This window comes from Hyla sarda, chromosome 2 (assembly GCF_029499605.1).
Source record: "Hyla sarda isolate aHylSar1 chromosome 2, aHylSar1.hap1, whole genome shotgun sequence".
Classification (NCBI taxonomy): Eukaryota; Metazoa; Chordata; class Amphibia; order Anura; family Hylidae; genus Hyla; species Hyla sarda.
Genome location: NC_079190.1, coordinates 191,554,273 through 191,574,045, shown reverse-complemented (window position 1 = coordinate 191,574,045; position 19,773 = coordinate 191,554,273). Strand labels below are relative to the sequence as shown.

Sequence of the window (19,773 nt, the reverse complement as noted above, 5' to 3'; positions counted from 1 at the left end):
ACAATAGATCTGTTTCCAAACAAAGGTATAGGGAAATTGTAATGTCTATGTTATTCCTGAAGGAGCACATGCAGCTGAGAAAATCCTGTAGTGCAGGTAGGGTTTCCCAATGATCGGGCAGAATATCTTCTATACTTTGTTTATCAGAATCTATCCACTGTTCCACCTAACTCAGGCTTTCCTTGGTATTTTGTATGTTGGGGTTGAGGATAAGATTAAACCTGGTATATATATATATATATATATATATATATATATATATATACGGTAATACTCTTTATAGAACACTGCATTTTTATGGTTATTAGTATTAATGTTTGTTTGATCCTGGCCTACCATTATGTTTTGTAACCATTACATACCGAAAGATGTGCACAGTTTTATGTCGAGAAATGTTTTATTTGCTTTATTTTCTTAAATCATTATTGTCCCTTCCTGCTGCATCTCAGCTTTCAAGTAGTTGGACTTAATTTCCTTCTGCTCAATTTAGGATGTTATGTCTGTATGTTGTGTGTACCAGGACAGCATGTACCTACATGCCAGCTTACTTACAGGCAATGCATTGAAGTGTATCATCCCATGGAGAGACTTAGGCTGGAATTTAAGCAAATAATTGTATGAAGTTCATAAAGGATATGGTTTAGCTTGACTCAAGGGATCACTTTTTTACGGTGATGGATAAAAAGTATAATAATGCAAGGAAGCTTGACAAAGAAGGTCCCTTAAGCCTTTGTGTGTGTCCCTCTTCAAGAATATACCTGTCAGAAGCCTCACAGTCATGTAATCGGTAGCTGTGAAATTGAATTGTATGCATTCTATTGTGGCGAAAGCATAGAGAGGAAACTCACAAGGGTATGAGAAATGTAATACAAAAGTCTATTGTTTTTACACAGTCTTAACACTAAAACACAGTTTAAACTGAAGCATATTTAGTTTGAAGTTTACATAAGCATCTTACTGCTAAGCATAAAGGCCTTTAAGGGGAACTCCGCCCCTAGACATCTTATCCCCTATCCCGCCGCTGGGGACCCCCGCAATCTCGGCTGCGACACCCCAGACATCCAGTGCACGGAGCGAACTTCGCTTTGTGCCGGATGACTGGCGATGTGGAGCGACGACTGGTGACATCATGGTCATGCCCCGCTCCTGACATCATGGCCATGCCCGTTCAATGCAAGTCTGTGGGAGGGGGCGTGACAGTCATCACGCCCTCTCCCATAGGCTTGCATTGAGGGGCGTGGCTGTGACATCACGAGCCTCTGGCACTGCATCCAACGCTCTAAACGTACACCGGGTGCAGCAGGGAGATCGCGGAGGTCCCCAGCAGCGGGACCCCTGCGATCAGACATCTTATCCCCTATCCTTTGGATGGGAGATAAGATGTCTAGGAGCGGAGTACCCCTTTTAAGAGGCATCCAAGGTTTTTCCTTTTTCACACTCACCAAGACTAGTCTCACAATGTCATCTGTTATGTTTAAACATAGCTGTATAAATACATTTCATTACTGTAACTGGGTCATGTGATCACCTGCCAAACCACAGAAAATGACAATGTTTAATGTAGAAGTGGTCTGTCCTGGGTCAGCTGACTTGCTGCTAACTTCAAGCCAACATCGTCATCTCTTAGATCTATTTGATGTCTCTTGACAAACAATATGGTAAAAATTGTGCTTTTTAAAAATGCAGTTGTGCAAATCACAGTAAAATGTGACTAATTGACCGTGATTTTGCAAAAACACAGCCAAAATGCAGTAAATATGTGAAAAATAAAATTGCAGTAAAAATGATAAACTAGCCTGAAGACCACTAATCCTCACTAAACACCTCAATTGGGATTAAAGGTCAAATCGCTATCTCTTCATGGCAATAGTCCTCTAAAAAATGCACTTTGAACAAGAAAAGCATCAAGACTGCGCATAGAGAACAGTCCCCAAACTAACTTATAAGTCTGGTCAGCTCACCTAGCTGGATCCCAGCACCAACAGCATCATTAGATGACCAGGTGCAGTTATGAGACTCCACTCCATCTCTCTGCAAAGGCTTCAGGACACGTGTTGCCAGTATTAAGAAATAATTTTAATAAAAATAGCTACAATAAATACTGTATAAGCAAAAACAAAGAAAAAATATTTCTGTATTCCTGGAATACTTCCTTAATACATCCTTGTTTTTTTTTCATTGCAAATAGCACAAAATGCATAAAGTTGTGCCCACCTTTTAATATTTAACAGACTGTCGTGAAAGTGCATCACTTGGGAATACAAAAATGTGTCGGGAAAAGACCAGTGGAAGTGGAAACCTGTTATGATATATTTGAAGGGGTTGTCCAGCATTAGAAAAACTTTGCTTCTTTTTTTGTAAAAGCAGCACCACTCCTGCGTGTAGTACTGCAGCTTAGTCCTATTCACTTTAATAGAGCCAAGCTGCAATACCACACACAACCTGTGGACAGGAGAGGTGCTATTTTTTACAAAAAAGAAGCAACGTTTTTCTAATCCTTGATAACCCCTTTAAAACTGGTGGTTAGTACATGTGGCCACTACACATCCTCATCTTGCACTGTATAATCTAGTCATCTAAACTATAAGTTTAAAAGGTCTTTTTTTCAGGATATTAATGTCTGTCCTCACAAAAAGTTAGGTTCCGACAACCAGTACCTACCAAGAATTAGCCAAATGAAGCAAATGAAGGAATGAATAGTCCCCTCCCATTCAACTTTGCATCTAGTAAAACTCATTGCGGCTGGGTTAACATACATGTTTTTCTCTGGCAATTTTTGGGGAAACTGCCACAGCAGTTTTCGAACCGAAAGTCAGAAGTGGATCCAGGAGGAAGGAGAAGTTCAGGTCCTTCCTTTATATGTCCTATTCCTTTTGAATACACTTTTGGCTTTGGCTCAAAAACTGCAGTGGTAGTATTCCAAAACACGCCAGAAAAAAACCTGTGTGGAAATCTAGCCTTAAAGAGATACTTTCAATGTCTTTCTTTATATATGTATATATATATCTGTTAAAAAACACTTTAAAGGGGTACTCCGCCTCTAGACATCTTATCCCCTATCCAAAGGAGAGGGGACAAGATGTCTGATCGTGGGGGTCCTGCCGCTGGGGACCCCATGACCTCCCTGCTGCACCCGGTGTTCGTTTAGAGCATCGGGTGCAGCACCGGAGGCTTGTGACATCACGGCCATGCCCGCTTGTGACATCATGGCCATGCCCCCTCAATGAAAGTCTATGGGAGACTTGCATTGAGGGTGTGTGGCCGTGATGTTACGAGCGGGGTATGGCCGTGATGTCACGAGCCTCTGCCCCACATCGCCAGTCATCCGGCAGTTCACTCCATTCACCGGATGTCTGGGGTGCCGCAGTCGAGATTGCGGGGGTCCCCAGTGGTGGAACCTCCAAGATCAGACATCTTATCCCCTATCCTTTGGATATGGGATAAGATGTCTAGGGGTAGATTACCCCTTTAAAGGTATGTTGACATATTGCGAGTTAGCAGTGAATCTCATGCACTGGATACATGTGTGTGAAATGTGGGTCTGCAATTCTGACAAAAACTTACCACAAACCTTTGTGTATGTATAGGAGCAGGAACTCCTATTGATCCCTGTCCCTGTATTATAGCGAGCTATCATGGATACAACACAGTATGCATGGCTTCTATATTAGGGCACCTTTGCAGTAGTTAAAAGAGAAATGACTATAGTGCACAAATGTGCACTGTAATAATTTTTCTAAATGACATCCACATTATAATAGTTTCCAATTTGTTGCACAGACTGGCTGAACATAGACATTCATTAGGATATAGAATATCTCACTCCATCTCCTTAGATTCCATCTTCAGTGCTGTATAAATGTAATGTTGAGAGCAGCTACTGTCCCCTTCCTCCAGTCGGGAAGGGTACTTGGTGCACAACATCTGGACAAACTTTACCCAAACTCCACAAGTACAACAGAGAACCTGCCTCCCTGGGGTTCAGGATGGTCGATGCAACTTAATGCCATTTTCTACAGTGCTGGAAATGGGAAGTAAGGTGACAGAGAAGAACAATATGTCTCCTAATGAATATCTATGTGAAGCCGAGAGTACGGAACACCACTAGTCCTTGAAGTAAAATTACAATTTCACGTCTGGGCAGGGTCCTTCCTATTCTCGCCCACTCCCCTATCCCTGGCTACTTGCGTACCTGCCCTAGACGATAGGTCTGTAACCACGGTGACAGTCCTTTCTTAACTAAGTGATGGACAGTCAAAACGTCAAAACAATAAACTACAAAATTGACAAAAGGTTGGGAAAGGTTGGAGGTACACAACTAACAGAAAACAAACCTAAACATGCACACACAAAAATACGTAGTCAGAGGGCTGAGTCTAAACCTGGAGAGCACGAAGTACAGTAACAGAGTATCAAAAGGAAGTCAAAGGCCAAGCCAAAAGTCACAAAACCAGAATAAACAGAATGAGTACAGCGATAGCTAAGTAAGTTACTAAGAACTATCACAAGCAGAGAATGACTGAAAAGGGCATCCTTATATATGCCTGAGTTGCAACCAGGAGGACTCTATTTGGCTCAGCAAGTTTAACCACACCCAGGAGCACGGAGGCGTAATCCCAGCAACCAAAACAAACAACAGGACTAGAAATCATTAACCCTATGGGTTCTGGCAGAACCAGTCATCACATACACACTGCCGTAATGAGTTAAAATAAAAACTGTTAAGTTATTTAGGAAAATGATTACAATTACTATTTATTTTAATTTAATAAACCATAAGGAAGAAGCCATACATACTGTACGCATGATAGCACACTACAGTACAGGAGCAGGGAGTTCGGGAATCAATAGGAGTCTCTGTTCCTGTATACATTTGTTGCAATTCATTGGCAGATTTGCTAACTCATTGAAGACAATAGGTAACAAATCCACATTGGGTTTCATGCACCATTATCCATAGTATGTAGCTTCAAGGGGCGTAGCAGTTGTACCTGTGCCTTAAAGGGGTACTCGACTGGCCAGCGTTCGGAACATTTAGTTCCGAATGTTGTGTGTGCGCTGCAGGAGCCGGCCACGTTCCCTCAATGCAAATCTATGGAAGGGGGCGTGGTGGCCACCACGCCCCCTCCCATAGACTTGCATTGAGGGGCATGGCCGACCTCCACAGCACGCACACAATGTTCAGAATTAAATGTTCTGAAAGCTGGCCAGTGGAATACCCCTTTAATACTTGAGGAGACCCAAGAACTCCCTGGTAGAATAACACTAATACCTAAATGCCCCATTGTAGGTAGGGGCCCAGTTACAGATTTTGAATTTTGACCCAGGAGCGTTAATTTACGCCTATGAACAGATCGATACTGCTCTCTTAAACATGATGGAAGATGCAGTTATTTGTCCCTTGAATATCCAATTCTACTAGAAATAGATACGTTATGAGCAGTTTTTGGCATTAAAGACTTGAGTTTTGCAATACTGGAAAGTGCATTTAAATGTTTGTACCTGGCAGTGATCATTTTTGGGGATTGTGCCTAGTAATTATGCGCGGAGCTGTTAGATATCTAGGCAAGCTGTCTATGTACATGTCGTAGTTTTTATTAGTCATCGTGATTATTATGCAGATTTCTGTATAATGGCAAAGCTCCTGTTTTTACAGCATCTCAGGGTTCATACAAGTAAATACTTTAATAGAAATAACTCTCCAGTAATTGCCGTCATGTCATTTCATAATCAATTTTCCTATTCATGTCATCCATATTTGTATTCCATAATAAAATCTATTTATCATAATACTCTTTGATAAACCATGGCTAGGTTCACACATGTTTTACCTTGAAATGCCGCGTTTTTGCTTTGCGATTTTTTTAAGGATGTGCAATTTTCACAAGTGAAACAGCATTTTTAACATTATTCACCCATACCAATTGCATGGCCAATACATTTTCACAAAAGATGGCAATTTCTTGTCTGATTGCTTTGTTTCCAGCCACTTCTTCCTTTACTTGAACAACCATCTAAGCTCAGGTTTGCACAAATCATACCTGAGCTCAGATATGTGCTAAAAACTGCACCATTTAACAGTTTAACATCAAAAAAATTTCAAAATGAGCTTTATCACAGTGAAAAAATGCCCTTAACACCTTAAAGGGGTTATCCAGGAAAAAACTTTTGTTTTATATATCAACTGGCTCCAGAAAGTTAAACAGATTTGTTAATTACTTCTATTAGAAAATCTTAATCCTTTCAGTACTTATGAGCTTTTGAAGTTAAGGTTGTTCTTTTCTGTCTAAGTGCTCTCTGATGACACGTGTCTTGGGAACCGCCCAGATTAGAAGAGGTTTGCTATGGGGATTTGTTTCTAAACTGGGTGGTTCCCGAGACACGTGTCATCAGAGATTACTTAGACAGAAAATAACAACCTTAACTTCAGAAGCTCATAAGTACTGAAAGGATTAAGATTTTTTAATAGAAGTAATTTACAAATCTGTTAAACTTTCTGGAGCCAGTTGATATATAAAAAAAAGTTTTTTCCCGGCTAACCCCTTTAAGGATCAAGGGCATACCCGTACACCCTAGTCACGCTCCCCTGCTATGACACGGGGTCACGGGCTGACCCGTGTGTAATGGCAGACATCACAGATTGCGATGATACCCGGAATTAACTCCTTAGACGTGGTGATCAAAGTTGATCGCCATGTCTAAAATGAAAGTAAATGGTTCCTGGCAGCTAAGTCGGGCAGTTCGGGATCGCCGCGCTGAAATCGCGGCATCCCAAACAGCTGAGAGGACGGGGGAGGGTCCCTACCTGCCTCCATCTCCATCCCATAGGCGATCTACTGCTCCATGTCTGCTCAGCAGGCTGGAGCAGCAGAGTGCCGATAATGCTGATCAATGCTATGCTATGGCATAGCATTGAACAGTGTATGCAATCAGAAGATTGCATGAAATAGTCCCCTATGGGGGCTAAAAAAAAAAAAAAAGTTAACAAATGTGCATTAACCCCTTCCCTAATAAAAGTTTGGATCACTCCCCTTTTCCCATTAAAAAAAAATTATGTAAACAAAAATAAACATATGTGGTATCGCCGCGTGCGTAAATGTCCGAACTATAAAAAATATAATGTTAAATAAACCGCACAGTCAATTTACGTGTTATTACAAAGTAAAATTGGTGGTGCAAAAAAGCCCTCACATGGGTCTGTAGGTGGAAAATTGAAAGCGTTATGATTTTTAGAAGGTGAAGTGCAAAAATTAAAAATGTCCCAGTCCTTAAGTGGTTAAAGGATTTTATAGCCTTTGAAACTGAATATCATGGACCAGTGACTGAGAAACTAAAGTTTATGGACCACTATTTGTTTCATAAAGTTCATGAGTGTCTTCTTTCCACCATTCACTAACCTACCTAAATCTTATATTTCCATTTCATTGTATGGTAACAACATATCTTCTAGGCAGCTGGCCCACTTGGGGTTATTTTCAAATTAGATCTGTCCTTCTTTCCATATATTCAATGCCTTGCACACTCATCCCACCTGCACCTCAAAAACATCCCCAGAATCCGTCCTTTCATCAATGTGGAGATAGTAAAAACCCTACACTACATTGATGCGTCTATTATGTGTTGGTCACTACACTGCTTGCTCATTTACTTTAGAATACAGTTTCATCTTATCAGAATTCCCAATATAATGCTTTTATGTCTTTTTGGGCAGGCCTATCACATTCCATTTATCTTCTATAATCTAGCTGCTCCTTGTTTTCCCCCTGGCCCAGCTTGATATGTAGTATATGAAAGAATTCGAAAGTGGATCCAGCAATTCCCATAAAACATTGATTTTAATTCGTAGTTGAACAGCATAAAAATCTTTTGCAGATAGCACTCACAGCACACCACCTAACCAGTGATACACAGCAACATGGACGCGTTTCGAGTGCATGTGCTCTCTTGATCACCAATGGTGATCAAGAGCACGCATGCGCTCGAAACGCGTCAATGTTGCTGTGCATCACTGGTTAGGTGGTGTGCTGTGAGTGCTATCTGCAAAAGATTTTTATGCTGTTTAACTATGAATTAAAATCAATGTTTTATGGGAATTGCTGGATCCACTTTCGAATTCTTTCATAAAAACAGATACTGCCTGGAAAATTGGTGCGCAGTGCTTAATAATAACCTCTGTGTTTTTATAATAGATGGCTTGACCATTATACAAAACAAACTCTTTTTACCTTTTGTGCCACCCCCTAATAGATTGTAAGTTCTTGTGGTTCTGTTGATCAGTTATTACTCTGATTTTCTTATGGGACTCTTATGACAGACTTTGTTCAGTGTGTTTAGTACAACCGCAGGGACACAGGCCAAGTCTAAAGTAGAGATATGCGTTATTGCTACCTATTGTCCAGTAAAATCTTTCCTTAACTATTCCATCCACTTTTTCAAAGACAGATACATCACATGGCTGACCTTTTGTTCCTGCTCAGATTTTTATATTGGATTGTGAAACATAAGTTTGTTTTTACTTTTATTGGATACTTAGAAGGGAGAGGACTGGCATGGTCTGGAAACCATCAAATAAAAGTTCATAGCAATTCCACTGGTTTAGAGTTATCTATCTTTATGTCACCACAATTTTTTATCTTGCCAATTTTGTTGCCAAAAAAAAAAAAAAAGGAATGGATCTGATATGAAGATATCGGGAATATATTTCCTGAAACTTAGAGATGGCACAATGTTGCAGTGTTTTAAAAATATAAACTGAGCACAATTTAAAGGGTTATACCCATTGACGATATTTAGGGTATATCCACAGAATATGTCATAAATGTGTGATAAATTTTGCCTCTATCTACAGAATTTGGTTCCATGATCCTCTGTCTGAATTGTAAGTTGCCTGCGGGATGCTGCTTCAAGGCAGAGACTAAGCTGAGATGGCTGGGATTATAACATCAACCAAGCTTGTTGTGTTCTCCTGTAACTCCCCTAAAAATGAATGTGAGCTACAGCCAGCTTTGCTGTTGCTGTGAACAGCATAACACAAAAAGCTCAGCTGTTTCAGCAATTCTGACCACCTCTCTGTTTAACATACTCATCAGGTGGGACAGGAGTCAAAGATCCCCTTTCTGGAGGTAGATGAGAACCTCAGGGGAGGGCCTTGCATCTGTCAAATTTATATGGCATTTTCTGTGGTTATGTTGTTTATCTACAGACAGAGATATAGAATAGTATGGTGTGATTGCAGACAAGAAATGTACTGGACTATGCAAGATATACTATATACTCCCACCACGGCCGTAAAAAAAAAACTTCCTCTCATTACATGGTGGGTTTTAGCCCAAACTTAAAGGGGTACTCTGAAGGAAAAACATGTTTTAAAATTAACTGATGCCAAAAAGTTACAGAGAATTGTAAATTACTTCTATTTAAAAATCTTAAGCCTTCTAGTACTAATCAGCTGCTGTGTGCTCCAGAGGAGGTTGTGACTGTCAATGTCAGGAACTGTCCAGAGTAGGAGTAAATCGCTATAACAAACCTATCCTACTCTGGACAGTTCCTGACATGGACAGAGAGAGGTGGCAGCAGAGAGCACTTTGCTCAGACTGGAAAGAACTACACAACTTCCTCTGTAGTATACAGCAGTTGGAAAGTACCGGAAGGAGTAAAGTGGTACTCCAGCCCTTAGACATTTTATCTCCTATCCAAAATATAGGGTATAAGATGTCTGATCGCGGGGGTCCCACCGCTGGAGACCCCCGCAATCTTTCATGCAACACCCACCTGTCTCAGCTGCACGAAGTGAGGATCTCTGTGTCTGAAGCCTCACGACCATGGGTCCGGAGTCGCGACTCCACTCCTTTGTAACGTTAAGTCCCGCTCCCTCAATGCAAGCCAATGGGAGGGGACGTGACATAGCACACAATTGTTATCTTGCAATAAAAATGCTGGGTGCCCAGACTCATTGTCCTCAGTTAAAAAGAACATTGGCAATGCAAATTGATAAATACATTTTTCCATTCATGCAAATTTCATAGATAAAAATTTCATAGGGACACGTTTTTAAGACGGAAATCCAGTATTTATGGAAAAAAGATAATGAGGAATTTAGATTAATACCAGTCAAAGCCTATTTTTTGGTTTGGTTGACATTTTTCTAGAATTTATCTATCCAGCTATGGTGTATTTCCCATTAAAGTCATGTCATATCATTGTGCAAACATCCGCAATCCAAGAATTGACATTGCTGCTGGTAAATTATTTATTGTAATATACAATACAGCACTCCTGGCTATAGGTGCCTAGGTAGGATCCCACTCTGTAATTCTGAACTTAGATATAGAAAAACTTGGCCCTCATTATATTCTTGTTTATTGAGAATTTTTTGCAATCATTCCATTACTTTATACAAATAATTATTTTTTTAAATAGTCAGATTGCTGTGCAGTACAATGACAATGGGGTAAGGGTAGCATAGTCACTATTTTGTTAAGCGTGTAACGCGACTATAGGTTGCCTTGCCCATCTTTGTATAGGTTGCGAACAGATTTACCACTCAAAATCTACCTTTACATATCTGATGCCTTCCCACCCAGTTACTAATGACTTTGTCTTTGACTGTGTCTATGACCACAACGTCTACACCTGATGATATCTATGGACATTGAACAAGTAGCTTATAAAAATGCTGCTCTGTAGTCATGACCATCTCATTCTTCTCATGCAGCCTAGTGGAGTAGAATGGTACTCTCTAGAATGGGCCTATTGGTGTATATAAGTATTTTGATGCTTTAGGCTTTATTCACATGTCTTTGGAATCATCAGGTCCTGAATAAGGTGGCCATGACCATACTCTACCTTGGTATGCTTCTAGTTTTACATATAGCACAAGAAGTTCTATAAAACAGGAATCCATATTGTCCCCTAGGAGCACAGTTCTAGGGTAGCAAATCTTCTTTCGCTAAGGTATCATACGGAAGCATACTAAATGCCTGGTTTACAAATTCGGATTAATATAGGACCAAATATTTTGTATGACAAATAGTCCATGAATTAAAGTTAATTTTGCCATTTCCAAGGCTGGTTCACAAGGTAAAAATACATTTGGGTGTTTTAGAGAGGGAATGAATTATGCATATCATTTCTCACATGTTAAAAATGTTGTTTTGTAGCTGCTTTTACTGCATCTTATGCCCACTCTGCTGAATACCAGGCTTCTTTGTACCAGCTGCCACTGCTTATTTACATGTTTCATTCCTTCTGTATCTGACATTATCATCTGTTGTTTTCTCAGCAAATCGATGAAGTCTGCTGCCATTTTTTTGCTTTCTGAATTTTCGAAATCCATTAAAGTTCTTTTTTTATATAGTGCTTCAGCAGCATTTATAAAAGCCTGCTGGTCAGGGGTTAATGGGCATGACGTGATATATCACATAACTTGGTATTGTAGACAACTATCTAATAGGGAACACTTGTAAGGCCTAGACCCCACACTGTGGTTTTGATATGTAACACTTATAATTTTACTTTTCCTAGAAAACCAAATTTAGCATTTGCACCAAAACTGTACTGCGAGTGCCTACTAGACATAGGGTGGATTGTTCTAATGGGCAGCCAGTGATAAAAAAAAGATCTCATCAACATAAGTGACCCTTAAATGAGGGATGGCTCTAGATTTTTCCCCCCCATTTTGAGACTTATTTTGCATCAAAAAACTGCATTATGCACACCCAAGCTCATCCTTTATGATAACTATTTAACTCACGGAGATTGGCTTAAGGTCATATGAAATGGCCTGAGCCCGCCTGTACACGAGTGCTGATCTCTATGACAGGCTCTTGTTTACAGAGCCTTCACAAGGCTTGAGTAGTCGTACAGCAGGGAAACACAAACAATTGCTGGATTGTTTGTGCGGTCCTTGGCTAGTCCAGTTACACATGGAGATATTTTCTTATTCAGGCTAAAAACTTCCCCATGTAATAGGGCCTTTAGTTAGGTCAAGCAATTGACTAAGTTTCATCATTGCTCCAACAGTGGAACTACACATTAGAACCAGGACAAGAGACAGTCAGCTGTCCATTAAGTAGACATGTGCCAGGGAACTTTTAGTCTGGGGAAAAATCTAGACAGTCTTAGGCTGCATTCACACCTCGTTTTCAGCCTACAGTTGCCGGATCCGGCTGGGGAAGGGGAAAACCGGGCGCTCCCATACCCCAGCCGGACTGGCGCTGAAATCCATTTACTTTAATGAGCCAACCGGAGTCACTGTTTGACTCCGGTCAGCTCATTAAAGTGAATGGATTTCCGCGCCGGTCCGGCTGGGGTACGGGAGCGCCTAGTTTTTCCCTCCCCCAGCCGGATCTGGCAACTGTAGGCTGAAAACGAGGTGTGAATGCAGCCTTATATTAGACAGAGTTGTACTGTATAACTTAGGCAGTTTCTGATGGGTGTCTCTAGATGGGTGTCTCTAGATGGGTGTCTCTACTTGAGAACCCCACTGTATTACCTAGAGCTATAAAGAGTGTTCTCACTCTGGAGGCCCCGGCTTATTATAGATGGCCCATTGTGTTTAAAAAGAGTGCCACTAGATCTATACCGCTTTGTGCAACAATGTACAGGCTACGTGCAAACGGCAATGGAAGAGACAATGGTTTTCTAGAGGCATAATATTATGGCTGGACATAATATGGAACTTGTTAGAAGTTGTAATATGGTTCTGCTCTTGAGGTCTTGTTGCAATGTTCTAAGTTCCTCCATAAATCATTTCAGTTGTGACTACTTCAATATGTAGTGACAAATTTGAAAACACTTGTCTACCATCCTTTCAGAATATGGCAATTCTATGAGAACACTTTTTATAAATGTGTCCCATAGTGCCCCTTTAGGATACAGGTAATATATACAGAAGTGACCAGACATCTGTTCCTGTATTACGTCTGACCGGGTAGGTTTTACATTACCAATATTGACGATATAGCCAGTGTTGAATATGTGACACAGAAATAACACATGAAAAAGAGTAATAGAATAGAGTTATCCCTTATTGCTCAGAGCACACGGCTCTAAAGCATTTGCTTTCCCTACATGGACATATATCAGGTGTCAGTGATCTGCTTTCAAGTCACTTTACTAAACCTGTTATAGATTTAGTGTTATGAGTTTAGGAACTACATGAGACTATGTAAGGAACAAGGCTTTGTGTTGCTATTGCAGATTTGTTCTCTAACTTATCAGTCATACTGCTTCGCATGGAGGCAACTGATACAACCTGCCAAAAGTATGATGTCATTACGGACTTTCTCCCTCGCTGTCTTGCCATTTATCTTGCCTTCAGCACAGGGCATTGGCACTCCTGATAAGAAAGTCTATCTGAATCATAGAACTCAAGCAACAAAACGAAATTGGCCACAAGACTCTACAACAAGGCGACACAGGATATTAAACTACCCATGGTATACATGGACTCACACACATTAAAGGGTTATTACAGCCCTTTAAAAAACAACAACAAAAACAATGGGGGGGGGGAGGGGCGGGGGATAGTCAAAGAATTAAGGGCCACTTTTTTTTTCTTTAGATGTGCCACATTTGCCTAAATTGTGGCACACACTATTATTGCCCCATATTCAGATATTTAGCATTTTTTTATTTTTTTTTTTAAAGGGATGTGGCTAGGCATTTTGTGCTATTAACATCCTATTTTCAAAGGTTTAGCACAACTTTTTGGTACACAAAAGTGTTGTAGTTAATAACAAGTTAACCTGGTATTAAATGATGTGCTCTTTGCTCAAAATTTTCAAAAGACCAAACACACTTCTGAAAATGAGACGCAGTTAACACTCTTTGAGGTGCTAAAAAAAATGCACTTATTATACAAGCTTTGCATATTCCCAAATATCTTGCTGGGTCAGGGCCCAGGAGTGCAATAGGAAAAAAAAAGCAATACTTACCTAGTTACGGTTCCATGCTGGTCCCCCGCAGCTCCTGTTTGCCTCTGTCCGGTCCCCCGATCTTCTTTGTTCTTTTTTCTTCAAAACAACCACTTGGTGCATGTTGTTCTCACTCAGCCAATTACTGACTAAGAGAAGACACCGTTGCGGCCAGTTATGGAGTGAAGCAGCAGGACCTGCACCATATTCTTATCCTGGAAGCAGGAATTAGGGAGAGTGGGGGACAAGATGAAGGAGTTTGGGAGAAACAGGGGCCAGGACTAGGTAAGTATACATTTTTTTCTCCATTCCTTCCCTGCCCCAGCAGCATATTTAGGCTGGAATACCTCTTTAAATGTATATACTGTAAGCTTCAAATTTTGCACTGAACCCCAATTTTTTTAAATTTATTGAGTATTGAGTGTACTTTATAATTTGTAAGGGTATGCTTATGTTTAATATAACTGCTGCACATTTCACACCAGGAAATATGCAGGTAAAATCTGCCGGGTGCAAGTTTATATTATGTGCTTTATTCTTTTTTCAGTCATGGATTACAGCATTAAAGGGGTACTCCAGTAGAAAACTTTTTTTTTAAAGTCAACTGGTGCCAGAAAGTTAAACAGATTTGTAAATTACTTCTATTTAAAAATCTTAATCCTTCCAGTACTTATCAGCTGCTGTATGCTCTAGAGAAAGTTGAGTTGTTCTTTTCTGTCTGACCACAGCGCTCTCTGCTGACATCTCTGTCCATGTCAGGAACTGTCCGGAGCAGGAGAGGTTTGCTATGGGGATTTGCTCCTGCTCTAGACAGTTCCTGACATAGACAGAGGTGTCAGCAGAGAGCACTGTGGTTACACAGAAAAAAGCAACTCAACTTCTTCTGGAACATACAGCAGCTAATAAGTAGGGTAAGGATTAAGATATTTAAATAATAACTTTTTAACTTTCTGGTACCAGTTGATTAAAAAAAATGCTTTTCACTGGAGTACCCCACTAACTCCACATCATAAAAGCTCCAGTGAAATCCTCAGCATCAAATGTATAGCATTGGGTGCTGATATATGCAGAGAAACTTACTGTATAAACTTGTGTGAACATACCCTAACATAGGAATTGTACTATTTCAGTCCCCAGGGCAGGTTTCACAGGTACAACTACCAGGACAGTGCAGTTTTTTTTGTTTTGTTTTTTACATTCAATTTGTATATAGGACAGTTTTCCCAACCAGGGTACCTTAAGCTATTGCAAAACTACAACTCCCAACATGCCCGAACAGCCTTCAGCTGTCCGGGCATGCTGGGAGTTGTAGTTTTGCAACAGCTGGTGGTACCCTACCAGAATAGTGCTATAAAAACCCCAGTGAAGCCTTCTTCAACAGCCAAAGTCTAGACAACGCACATGTGTATATGTTTACAAAGTTGCTTCATCTGGGCTGGGCTGTTACTTTGTGTTGTATTTACCCGTATACATATGTCAGCATCAAGATTACGCATTAACTGTCCTTTTGTTTTTAGATAATGTAGACGGATTCAGCTATAAGATCAGACGTGTGCTATCTATTTACTTAAACTGTATTTGTATATAGAAGAGGATTAGACAAGGGTTTTATCTTTTTTTGTGCAGAATATACATAAGCTGCCTATATACACAGTAGCTCCAGAGACATTGTAGCAACTGCTTGAGGGCTTGTATTTGCAGGCTGTAATTCCCCGCATTCATTCAACCTCAGCCAAAATACAGATGAGCACCTCCTAGCCTGGAAAGGAAACCGAACTGTGAAGGGGATCTGGCTCCTTTATTGACAATGCTTTAAAAAAAATATACAGCCATTTTAGATGGGGGGGAAACACATGTAGCTAAACTTCTGAAGTTCTAAAAACGAAATAAAAACTGATAAGCGTCAAGTCCGATGGTCTACAATAGCAGACGCATACACATACTGCAGCATTTCCTTTATAAGAATATACCGCAGGTCAACTATGTGCGATCACTGATACGTTATTAACCCGTTAAGTCTCACTATAGCTTATATAAAGGTAAAGAACACATATTCAAAGCTCATTTGCTGAAATAAACCACATTTCTAAATATTGACAATATAAAGTGAAATGGTATAATTTTTATCAATATAGGTTAAGTAGTTTGTAGTAAATGTCATGCCAACATTCTTCACCAAGACTTCATATATAAATCTATGATGTATATTCTCAGTGTACGTCCGGTTGCAGTTATGTCCAATGCTAAAATACAGCAACCCCCCCGACCTACGATGGCCCCATCATACGATCATTTCAACACAGAGGCCATCGCATGATGAAGGCAGCATCAACATACGATGCTTTTGTATGTCGGGGCCATCGCATAAACGGCTATACGGCAGCGCAGACTGCTTCAGCTGCCACCGGATAGTCGTTTACGGTGCCCCATGTGGTCCGCTGACGATCACTTACCTGTCCTTGGTGCTCTGTAGCGTACTCCTCGGGGTTCCCTGCATCACTGGCACTTTCCTTCGTCCTCATCATGTCGTCGCGCACGCCGTCCCGTCATCCAATAGGAGCGGCGTGCACAGCGACGTGATGGCGGCGACGGAGAGCGGGGATCCCGGGCACCAGAGACCTTCCCGGAGACAGGGGACATCCAGGACAGCGGTGACGGTCCGGAGCGGCGGGAACATGTGAGTATAACCTCCAATACCAGTTCAACCTGCTGACCTCCAGATGTTGCAAAACTACAGCATCTGAAAGTCCGCAGGTTGTAGACCACTGTCCTATACTTTACATTGCACGGATCCCTCAACATACGATGGTTCCAACAAACCATGGTTCATTTGGAACGGATTACCATCGTATGTTGAGGGACCACTGTACAGGGTCCGAATAGCTTGCATGTGTCATACCGGTGATAGAAATTGCAATATTATTCTGATTCCAAATATAAAGCGTAAATAAGGTTTTACCCAAGGCCATTGGCATGTCACATGTCTACTTTGTCACATTACAGGCTATCCACATACCTGATATGTTCTTCAGTCCAGCTCACAAAATGTCCCGAGCATCCAGGGTTTTCATAGGTGCTGTCTTTTGCCAGTAGCCTGGCTTATTCCAAATTCTTGGGTCACCCTTGACATCTGAAGGGCGATGACATCCAGTTTAATTCTTTATAACTCCTCGCAATGTTTCAGCAACTTAGTGAGCGCTGTCTCTCTGTGTCTCGCTCTCTGCAGACCACATGCTTTTGAAAAAGTACAGGAGAGATTATAGTTAGCTTAGTAAAAGCAGAGTACTCCCCCTCCCTCCTTTTAATGTATATATGTAAACTCTCTGTCACCACCTAGAGGAATACCTAATGCTACTTCCAGATTACTTTCAGAAAAAAAGAAATACCGGTTTGCTTCAAGGGATGTACTGTATCATTAATAGCTGTCTGTATAATTGTAGCCTAGAGAGTTAGGAAGCTTTGGCACAATCACAAGGGGGTTTCCACTACATTCTGAACCTAAGTGATCGTGCGGCTTTCCTTTTAAGTATGCCTACTTTTCTAAAGTCATTAGTATATGATATTCACATGAAGAGCACCTTGAGGACGTATTCGTCTGCGCCATCAGCTATAAACACTAGTTTTTTCATGAATAAAAACTGTTTTGTGTGGAAATTATCGGACGCAGGTGGGCGTCTTTCCCAGACAGCACGAAGCATAAATTGGTCTGTATTAAATTTCAGATACATTTGTACACTTGAAATAAATAGTCATTCTTCTTCGAAAGTCTGTTATCTATTGTGACTGTTGTGTAAGACACAACTCTGATTATATAATTGGAATAGATGATAGAACCATTCCATCAGGACTACATGGTTGTTTGGTATCAAAATAACACGATGATAAGTCACCTGATACACGCAAAATATATTCCACAGCAATGTACAAAAAGGGCAGACAACCTTATACAGAGGATATGGAGGAGAGGGTACTGATATTCTAGGTTTTAGTCATGCAATGTGCATGACTGAAAATAATGTTGCTTGATGTCTTAGCTGGCATTACAGCAAGTGCCCAGGGGGTTGACCCTCCTTGTTAGGTGCCTAGAGTTCAAGTGCCCAGGGGGTTGACCCTCCTTGTTAGGTGCCTAGAGTTCAAGTGCCCAGGGGGTTGACCCTCCTTGTTAGGTGCCTAGAGTTCAAGTGCCCAGGGGGTTGACCCTCCTTGTTAGGTGCCTAGAGTTCAAGTGCCCAGGGGGTTGACCCTCCTTGTTAGGTGCCTAGAGTTCAAGTGCCCAGGGGGTTGACCCTCCTTGTTAGGTGCCTAGAGTTCAAGTGCCCAGGGGGTTGACCCTCCTTGTTAGGTTCCTAGAGTTCAAGTGCCCTCCTTGTTAGGTGCCTAGAGTTTTCTGTAGTGAGAGCTCTGCCAACTCCTCCTATTAACAGATACACAGCTCTACAGGATTCCTGATTGGTCAATAGTGCTGGCAATCATAGCCGAGAGGAGGGGCAGTGGAAGCTCAGAGAGAATTGGACACCAAATAAGAAGAGTACTCCTTCTGCTGACATTCTATAGCAGTGGCTGGGAGAACAAGCATGTTCCATAACCATAACAGAAAGTATCATTAGGCTGTTTTCATGTTGTGTTAAGTCAAATGTATTTGAAAACTATAGAAGAAAAAGCTAGCAACCAAAAAGATGCACACCATGAATAAAGGATGTATAAATATGCAAAAAACTTTATTTATAACACATGGTAACACTACCAAAAAAGGAGAGCATACAAGCAAGAAAAACATTTAAAAACCATATCAAATCCCTCTACACCCCCCCCCCCCCCCCCACACACACACACACAAAGGGAGACAAATAACCCCTAGAAACGAATGAAGGCAGTCACAACCCACAATACTCAACAACAATAATCGGGAAATATGGGTCACTAGAGCTGATATATAACAGTATGATTTAGACCTGAAAGTAACCCCAGTAATAAGAATAAATGAAAAGTGCTAATTCTAAACCAATAATATATAAGGTGCAAATATATAAATGAATATAGGTATGGATGCTAAACAATGTCAGTCTGTGTGTTAAAAGTAATTACCGCTCAGGAACCCAAATAAATGAGTGTGAATGTCTGGACTGCCTACATCCCTGTGTGGGGGAAAAAAGACCCAAAAAAGTCAAATGTATTTAACTTTAACCCCTTAAGGACTGAGCCCTTTTTCACCTTAAGGACTCGGCCATTTTTTGCAAATCTGACCACTGTCACTTTAAACATTAATAACTCTGGAATGCTTTTAGTTATCATTCTGATTCCAAGATTGTTTTTTCGTGACATATTCTACTTTAACGTAGTGGTAAAAATTTTTGGTAACTTGCATCCTTTCTTGGTGAAAAATCCCAAAATTTGATGAAAAATTTGAAAATTTTGCATTTTTCTAACTTTGAAGCTCTCTGCTTGTAAGGAAAATGGATATTCAAAATAATTTTTTTTTTATTCACATATACAATATGTGTACTTTATATTTGCATCATAAAATTGATGAGTTTTTACTTTTGGAAGACATCAGAGGGCTTCAAAGTTCCGCAGCAATTTTCCAATTTTTCACAAAATTTTGAAACTCGCTTTTTTTCAGGGACCAGTTCAGGTTTGAAGTGGATTTGAAGGGTCTTCATATTAGAAATACCCCATAAAAGACCCCATTATAAAAACTGTACCCCCCAAAGTATTCAAAATGACATTCAGTAAGCGTTTTAACCCTTTACGGGTTTCACAGGAATAGCAGCAATGTGAAGGAGAAAATACACAATCTTCATTTTTTACACTCGCTTGTTCTTGTAGACCCAATTTTTGAATTTTTGCAAGGGGTAAA

At 40.6% G+C, this 19,773-nt stretch overlaps 1 protein-coding gene across 2 annotated transcripts in view; it reads right to left on the bottom strand.

Moving 5' to 3' along the window:
* The window catches only part of EDAR (ectodysplasin A receptor), a 151,788-nt gene extending 134,655 nt beyond the window's left edge, over window positions 1–17,133 (bottom strand). Inside the window, exon 1 of one of the 2 annotated variants that reach the window (XM_056556018.1) lies at window positions 16,933–17,133. The gene's annotated coding sequence lies outside the window, so the exon portion shown is untranslated. Of the gene's footprint in view, window positions 1–13,937; window positions 14,000–16,932 lie in introns of those variants that run through there. The other variant, XM_056556019.1, reaches the window with a different exon arrangement.
* Between the last annotated feature and the right edge of the window lie 2,640 nt (window positions 17,134–19,773).